The 9152-nt window shown below is 37.6% G+C and overlaps 1 pseudogene; it reads left to right on the top strand.

Annotated features, from left to right (window-relative positions):
* Positions 1-1928: 1928 nt before the first annotated feature.
* On the top strand, positions 1929-2597 carry LOC105603825 (ras-related protein M-Ras-like; annotated as a pseudogene).
* The last annotated feature ends 6555 nt before the right edge of the window (positions 2598-9152 follow it).

The following is a 9152-nucleotide window of genomic DNA, read 5'->3' as shown; positions in this document are numbered from 1 at the left end:
TCTTTGTGAGTGTCCTACAGCTCAGAGATGAGGGTCTAGAACTTCTGACTAGAGTGCATGAAGTGCTTCATTGCTGGAAGGTATAATCAGGTAAAAGAAATCCTTGGCTCAAATCCATTAAAAATTGACTCTGTTCTCCTATTTCTCTTTTGACTCTTCTAAGTCAGTTTTGTTGTCTCTGAAATATACCTGAGATAAGAACAAGCACATCTAATGTGATCAATTAAATTGAGATGTGTTGTGTCAAGTAGAGATTTCAAAGACTTAGCATGAAAAATGTTTTAATTTCTCATTAATAACTTTTATATTGATTATATGTTGAAATGGTAATTGGGCTAAGTAGACTAAATTACCTAAATTAATTTTCCATACTGCTTTATAATTTTTAATGTGACTGCTGAAAAAATTTTAAATTAAATTTGTAGCTCTGTTTTTATGTTCATAGGACAGCACTGGAATAGATGATTTACGAAGTAAAAACTACAAACAGTATGACAAAAAAATTTATCTTCACAGCTAATCTAATTAGTGAAAACTTACATAACCTTTAGTTTTTAAGATAACAAGATACTAAAAAATGTTATTAACAAGGACATAGTAAGATAAGCATGCTTACAGATTAGTAATGAGGTTATAAATTGTTAAAATCTTTCCCCCAAAAAACTGGAAATACATTGAAAAGCCTTTAAAATACTGGTTCCCTTTTAATAAACAACTATGATACAAATTTCTGTACAATGATGTTGATTGTGGCATTATTATCTAGGAATGTATTACAATAACCTGAATAGTGAAGGTAAGGAAATATTTAAATAAAATGGCCTTCAGTCACATATTGTCCATATTCTGGTCACAGCACCTTTCTAATACTAATTTAATAGTAGATATTTGTACACTGAAATATAAAGATATAATCATGTTTTATGTTAGTGTAATTAAGATTTGGTTTTTCTAGAACTGTTTTGGTGTTACAGATTTTCTAAAATAAAAATTAGCATTAATTATAGGAAATAAAGAAAAAAAGAGAACAAGATGGGTTCAGTATCTGCTAGCTTCAATCATCTTCCGTGTTTTCACTTGCAAATGCCCTAAACTTAGAAATGTCTTAAAGGTACATAGATGATTTCCATCATTTCCCTTCAACTCATTTCCTTTTTTCCTCTCACTTCTTACCACCAAACCAAATTATTACTGAATAACATTTTAGCTACAGATAAGCTCTCAAGTGTTTCTTTGAAAAGATTAATGTTAATTTTAAAATAAATGTTTTTCACCTGTCTTACCTAAATGTTAACATTTTCTGTGTTTTTTCTGATTCATACAAAAAAAAAAAATCAGCTCACTAAATTAACATACTTATCTCCAACCTTCCTTTTAATCCATATTCATTTTATTTATCAGTATCTGATAAAATTTAACTAACATATTTAGAAATCTTTCACTAAAAGAAAACAAAAATCCTGTGGCTTTAGATAAGTATTTAAATATAAAAATAGTAATTTAATTGACTATAAAAATTCAATATTAGCATTGAGAAATAGGTCAGGATTTTTCTGACTTGTCTCTGGTGTTGATCATGAATAAGCTCACAATCTTGGTTCTTGTTTTTTAATTGATCATCGTTTGGCAGTGGGAAAAATACGTTTACAGTTGTCTGGTTTACCCCTCCCATTCTGCCAGTGTTGGTTCTAGCAGAGCTGATCATCATGGCCATAGTACACAAGCTTAAACTTAGAATCAACTTACTGGGGCAGATGACAGTATGAACTCAAAGTGTTATTTCAAAATAGACTAAGATTCCCTTTTGCCCCACCGCAGGCTCCAGGGTAACGGTGTGCAATAGAGAAGTCGGTGACGATTGGGACCCCTGTGAGATGGGCCTGTTCACTGCCTAAAAAGTCCCGTTCATGGTCTGACCAACCAGCAACATGGTAAGGAGTGTGGCCTTCAGTGACAACCTCCCTACGTACAAGCTGGGGCGGGGCAGGGGGTGGGTATGGGCAAGAGCGCCCTCACCATTCAGCTTTTCCAGAAGATCTTTGTGCCTGACTACAACACCACCATCCAAGACTCTTCCCTGAAACATACAGATATCGGCAATCAGTGTGCCGTCTTGAACGTTCTGGACACGGCCGGCAGGAGGAGTTCAGCGCCTACCAGGAGCAGTACATGCGCACAGGGGACGGCTTCCCCATAGTCTTCTCGGTCACGGACAAGGCCACCTTCGAGCACGTGGACCACTTCCACCAGCTCATCCTGCGTGTCAAGGACAGGGAGTCATTCCCGATGATGGTCAAAAGGTTGATCTGATTCATTTGAGGAAAATCACCAGGGAGCAGGAAAAGAAATGGTGACCAAACACAATATTCCATATATAGAGACCAGAGCCAAGGACCCACCTCTCAACGTTGATGAAGCTTTCCACGACCTGATTAATTAGGCAACAGATCCAGAAAAAAAAGCCAGACGAGGAAGAAGAAAACCAAACGTTGGGGAGACTAGGTCACGGGCACCCACAAACTGCAGTGCGTGATATCGTGATGGCCCAAGGCCCTGGGCACAGTGACTGGGAACTGGCCAGTCCCCGGGACTCCACTGCCTAACTGCACCGAAGACCATCCTAACCATGACCCTTGGCTCGAGGACTTGGCACAGGAGGGGAGAGAGGGAGGGTGGGCAGGGAGGAGGTAGGGTCTGGCTTTTCTGGAGGGACACAGGAGACTGGGTGTCTCCCCAGAGACGAGGAGGCAACAGTAGACAGAACAGTATCCGAGCCCCTGTGTTGATGCAACCCGGTCCCTCCCTCTCTCAGTGGCTGTGCTATTTCTCTGAACTCCATAGTGTGGGTTTGATGTGGAAATGTTTTAATTAACAAGCGATGATCAAGCTCCACCCCAACCCCACCCCCAGGCCACAGTGTCTGAGTTTGGGTATCTTTTGTAGATTTTTAAATTATTTCAAGGATTATTGTTTTATTAAAGGGGTCTGTAAGCACCCCCCCTCAAAAAAAATGACTAAGATTCAAATTTTCTACATGAGATGACCAAACGGGGGTATGAGTTTGTTCTCAAGATCCCCAAAGAAGCTTAGAATTAATAAAAATTGGAAAAGCACAGATCAACATGTATTTATAGACTTTATTGATTGTGGTGATGACAAGGGCTCACCTATCACTTTGTGCTCAATTTTGTTTATGAGTAACATTGCTAATGAGGAATACACAGTGTGGGCTTTGGTACCATCTGGCACTGTATGGCCAAGGACTAGTCTAACCCTGCAAGGCGGTATGTCAACAGCAGAGCCTGATGTTAATCATACTGGCATCCTTGACAATTAGCAGCGTGTTTATAAAGTAGTAGACACTCAATAAATGCTAATATTATTCATTAACACATAATGAACAGTCCTACATAGTCAACAAAAGTATGATATTCAGGAAAGTATTATTGAGCCCTCAAGTTGGTGGAATGTTTCTCCCAATACTTAGTAGCTATATTTCTTAATTAATTGAGGCACTTTATATAAAATAAAATTCACTCATTTAAAGAGTATAGTTCAATGAGATTTGACAATTTAATATGCCTATGCTATACATTTGGAGAAGGAAATGGCAACCCACTCCAGTGTTCTTGCCTGGAGAATCCCAGGGACGAGGGAGCCTGGTGGGCTGCCGTCTACGGGGTCGCACAGAGTCGGACACAACTGAAGTGACTTAACATGCTATACATTTTCTTCAAAGCACCAACTGAATTTCACTCCAATTACTTTGTCAGGTTGAGATTTTAATTCCATTCAATTCAAACTATTTTCTAATTTGTCTTGTCATTTTCTCTTTAACCCATGGGTTATTTAGAAGAGTGTTTTTGCTTTCCAAATATTTTGTGTTTTTCCAAATAGCTTTCTGTCTTTCATTTCTAATTGAATTTTCCTGTGGACAGAGTATAAACTGTGATTTAAGTTCTTGTAAATTTACTGATTTATTACACTGAACAAAGCCTAGTTTCCCTAATGTTCCATATTACTTGGAAAAAAAAAATTTGTTTTCTGCTCTTGTACTTTTCTATAAATATCAGTTAGTTCATGTTGGTAGTGTTGTTTAAGTTTTCTATACCTTTACTGATTTTTCTGTTGGCTCAAACTTCAGTTACTGAGAAGGAGCACTTAAATCTCCAAATGTAATTGTGGTTTCATCTATCTTTCCTTTCAGCCCTCTTAGTACTACTTTCACACATTTAGAGGCTCTGTTATGGGTCCTTACATACTTAGAAAGGTTACATTTTCTTAATGAATTGTTCTTCTTTATCATTTCATACTATATGCTTTATCCTCAATAATATTTTTGTCATGGGGTATAATTTACTCTCCAGTCAAACTTTACTGCAGTTCTTATTCGGAGATTGTATAATTTTCCATCCTCTTGCTTTTTATATATAATTTCCCATCCTCTTGTTTTTAACCTATTTGTGTTTTCATGTTTTAAGAACGTTCCTTATGACAGCATACAGTTGAACTTTGTGTTTGTTTTTCTATCCATTTTGATAATTTCTGCTTTTTTATTGGAGGGTTTAGTTGCTTCGTCCTGTATAAAGTAAAAACAACACACTTCAATTTGCCCCTTTTCAGATTTTGTGCTCTTGTTATGCTATATTCTGCCTCTGCATATGCTACAAACTTCATAGTGTATTATCTCCATTTTACTCAATACTTTTTTTTTAAGTTATATAGTAAAATTGACTTCATTTTAATTCTTGTGTATCACTCTTTGGATTTTAATACATATGCATTTGTGTCACTACCACCATAATCAGAATATAGAAAACCTCCAAATTCCCACCAAATTTCTTGTGATACCAATTTGTAGATATATACATACTGTTATGATTAATTTTATACAACAACTTGACTGGACCACAGGCTGTCCAGATATTTGGTGAAATATTATCCTAAGTGTTTCTATGAGGGTGTTTGTGGATGAGTTTAAGATTTAAATCAATAAATTAAAGAAGATTACCTTCCTTAATGTGAGTGGGCCTCATCCTATGAACTGAAGGCCTGATTAGGACAAAAAGGCTGATCTTTTACTTAGTAAGAGAGATTTCTTCCTGCCAAGTGGTCTTCTAACTGGGACATCATCTTTTTTCTCCCTTCAGATTTAAACTGAAAACATCTGCTTTTAGGGGCTCAATCCTGCTCTACAGTTTCCAGGCTGAAACTAATCCCTGAAACCCCTTATCTGTTCTCTATCACTATAGTTTTGTCTTTTTGAGAATATCATATTAATTAAATAATAGTACATATAATCTTTTGAAATTGGCTTCTCTCACGTAAAATAAAATATTCAGAATTTAACCAAGTTGTTGTGTATGAACAGTTTATACTTTAATATTGTTCACAATACATTATTTTATGGATATTAAACAGTTTATCCATTCATTAAGAGCATGTGAATGTCTTTTTATTTTTTTTGTTTTTGGCAATCATGAATGTAGAGGCTATGAACTTTTGTGTATAAGTTTTTGTGTAAGCGTAAGTTTTCAGTTCTCTAGGGCAGACACCCAGACGTGGGACTGCTGGGTCACATGGTATGCGTATGTTTAACCTTGAAAGAAGTTGTCAAATGATTTTCCAGTGACTGTACCATCTTTGTTCCCATTGGCAATGTATGAGAGTTACAAGTATTCTCTATCCTTGTCGGCACCTGTATTGTCAGTTCAGTTCAGTTCAGTCGCTCAGTCGTGTCCAACTCTTCGCGACCCCATGAATCGCAGCACGCCAAGCCTCCCTGTCCATCACCAACTCCCAGAGTTCACTCAAACTCACGTCCATCCAGTCGGTGATGCCATCCAGCCATCTCATCCTCTGTAATCCCCTTCTTCTCCTGTCCCCAATCCCTCCCAGCATCAGAGTCTTTTCCAATGAGTCAACTCTTCGCATGAGGTGGCCAAAGTACTGGATTTTCAGCTTCAGCATCACTCCTTCCAAAGAACACCCAGGACTGATCTCCTTTAGGATGGACTGATTGGATCTCCTTGCAGTCCAAGGGACTCTCAAGAGTCTTCTCTAACACCACAGTTCAAAAGCATCAATTCTTCGGCTTTCAGCTTTCTTTGCAGTTCAACTCTCACATCTATACATGACAATGGGAAAAACCATAGCCTTGACTAGACAGACCTTTGTTGGGGCAAAGTAATGTCTCTGCTTTGAATACACTATCTAGGTTGGTCATAACTTTCCTTCCAAGGAGGAAGCGTCTTTGAATTTCATGGCTGCAGTCACCATCTGCAGTGATTTTGGAGGCCCCAAAAATAAAGTCTGACACTGTTTCCACTGTCTCCCCATCTATTTCCTATGAAGTGATGGGACCAAATGCCATGATCTTCGTTTTCTGAATGTTGAGCTTTTTTCATTTTATGTTATTTTATTTTTATTTTTTTTTTTTACTTTACGATATTGTATTGGTTTTGCCATACATCAACATGACTCCACCACGGGTGTACACATGTTCCCAATCCTGAACCCCCTTCGCACCTCCCTCCCCATACCATCTCTCTGGGTCATCCCAGTGCACCAGCCCCAAGCATCCTGTATCCTGCATCGAACCTAGACAGGCGATTCATTTCTTATATGATATTATACATGTTTCAATGTCATTCTCCCAAATCATCTCACCCTCTCCCTCTCCCACAGAGTGCAAAAGATTGTTCTATACATCTGTGTCTCTTTTGCTGTCTTGCATACACATCAAAAAGAATACATTTGAATCAGTTCTAATGAGGAGGATGAAACTGGAGCCGATTATACAGAGTGAGTAAGCCAGAAAGAAAAACACCAATACAGTATACTAACGCATATATATGGAATTTAGAAAGATGGTAACGATAACCCTGTATGAATGTTGAGCTTTAAGCCAACTTTTTCACTCTCCTCTTTCACTTTCATCAAGAGGCTTTTGAGTTCCTCTTCACTTTCTGCCATAAGGGTGGTGTCATCTGCATATCTGAGGTTATTGATATTTCTCCCAGCAATCTTGATTCCAGCTTGTGCTTCTTCCAGCCCAGCCTTATTATCAGTATTGTTTCTTTTACCCGCGTTAATACACGTATGGTGTTACTTCAACTGGGATTTCCAGAATGGCTAATGTTATTGAACGTATTTTTATGTGCTTATTTGCCATCTTTGTATCCTCTTTAGCGAAGTGCTATTCATGTTTTCTGCCTGTTTTTAAAGTTAAGTTGTATATTTTCTTATTACTGAGTTTTGAGAATTCTTTAAATATTCTGGATCCAAACTCTTTGTCACGTACAAGATTTTAAAACATTTTCTCCCAGTCTGTAGCTTGTTTTTCCACTGTCTTAACAGTATTTATCAAGAGCAAAAGATATTAAATACTGATGAAGTATAATTAATTGGATTTCATGATCATGCTTTTGATGTCATGATGTCCCTGTTATATGATTTCCGTTAGATACTAGAAATTCTGAACGCTATGTTTCTGAGTGTTTGAATTTTCTTTCTTTTAAAGAGTGTGGCACTTTGTTCTGGTAGTCAGGTTTTAAAGCCTGTTTTCATGATTTGTTCTGTTTTTAAAATACAAATGTATAATGATAAAAGAAAGGAAAGAAGTTCCAGATCTATTTATCTTGACCCACTACATTATTATACATAGTTGCAGGTTTAGTATCATTTTCCTTTGACCAGAAGAATTCCCTCTGACATTTTTTCAATGCACCTCTGCTGCTGCTGCTGTTAAGTCACTTCAGTCGTGTCCGACTCTGTGTGCCCCTCTAGACAGCAGCCCACCAGGCTCCCCCGTCCCTGGGATTCTCCAGGCAAGAACACTGGAGTGGGTTGCCATTTCCTTCTCCAATGCAATGTACATCTACTGGTGACAAATTCTCCAAGTTTTTATTTTTCTGAAAAGTTTTTACTTAAATGTCACTCTTTAAGATTATTTTCACTGAAACAGAAAATTTTAGATGGGCCTTTTTTTTTTCCCTTCAGAATTCTAATGTTTCTTTTCTACTACTTTCTAGCTTGAATTTTAAAATAAAATGTTTACAGTGATTCTTATCTACTTTCCCTTCTATGCAATGTGTGTTTCTTTTCTCTAATTGCTGTTAGGAATTTCATCTTATTACTGATTTTAAACAATTGTTGTGTTCCTTTGGTTTCTTCTGTGTTTATGCTACTTCGCTGTGTTGAGTTCCTCAGATGTATGGCTTGGTAATTTACACTAAATTTAGAATGATTTTAAATCAATATTTAAAAACTTTTGACCCTATTCTGTCTGCAATTTCAATCCAACTGTATGTTATTTTGGCCTACTTCACAGTTCCTCATGTAGCACTGGACTCCATTTTTATCCTCTTCTTCTCCCTGTGATCATTTGTCATCCTATTCTCAATTACACTGTTTTCAAACTCACTGATCTTTTCTTTTGTCTTTAGTGTCTAAGTTTTTCTTAAAACCATCCAGTGAATTAAGCATTTCACACACTGCATTTTTCATTTCCAGAAACTGCAACTAGGTTTAATGCTAATTCCATTATGTTTGTCATTTCAAGTCTGTTTCTATCGACTCTCATTTTCCCCCCACTTTATGGATACCTCTCCTTGCTTCTTCAAGCCCCCGTTATACAATTTCCATTAGATACTAGAAGTTCTGAATGCTATGTTTTCGAGTCTTTGGGGGGTTTTCTTTCTTTCCTTTAAAGAGTGTGGCACTTTGTCCTGGTAGTCAGGTTTTAAAGCCTGTTTTCATGACTTGTTCTGGCAGTCAGCCAGTTTTTAAGATTGGTTAGAGAAAGATAAGGGGCTCTGTTACTCAAGCCTGGCCCCATGACCAAGGTGTAACCCTGTGTTGTCTCTACTGGATGTCCCCACGTGTTCGGTGAGGTGTCTCCATTCTTGCTAGTTGGTTCAAGTCTCTTCTAGCCCCATGTAAGCCTTAGGAATGTTTCAGCTGATTCTTTTCTAGTACTTTCGTTTTTGCCAGGTTTTGTGAAGTTTTAGTCTGCAGATGTGCAGTGAAGTATCCTGAAACATGTTCTCTGCAAATCTCCCTCTTCTTCAAGACTCTGCCCCATCTCAACCTCCTCAAACACACTGCCTGGTATCTGGTATCTGCGAACAGCTGGTTCAGACATTTTGCTC

This window comes from Ovis aries, chromosome 20 (genome assembly GCF_016772045.2).
Source record: "Ovis aries strain OAR_USU_Benz2616 breed Rambouillet chromosome 20, ARS-UI_Ramb_v3.0, whole genome shotgun sequence".
Lineage (NCBI taxonomy): Eukaryota > Metazoa > Chordata > Mammalia > Artiodactyla > Bovidae > Ovis > Ovis aries.
This window is presented reverse-complemented; position numbering and strand designations above follow the sequence as displayed.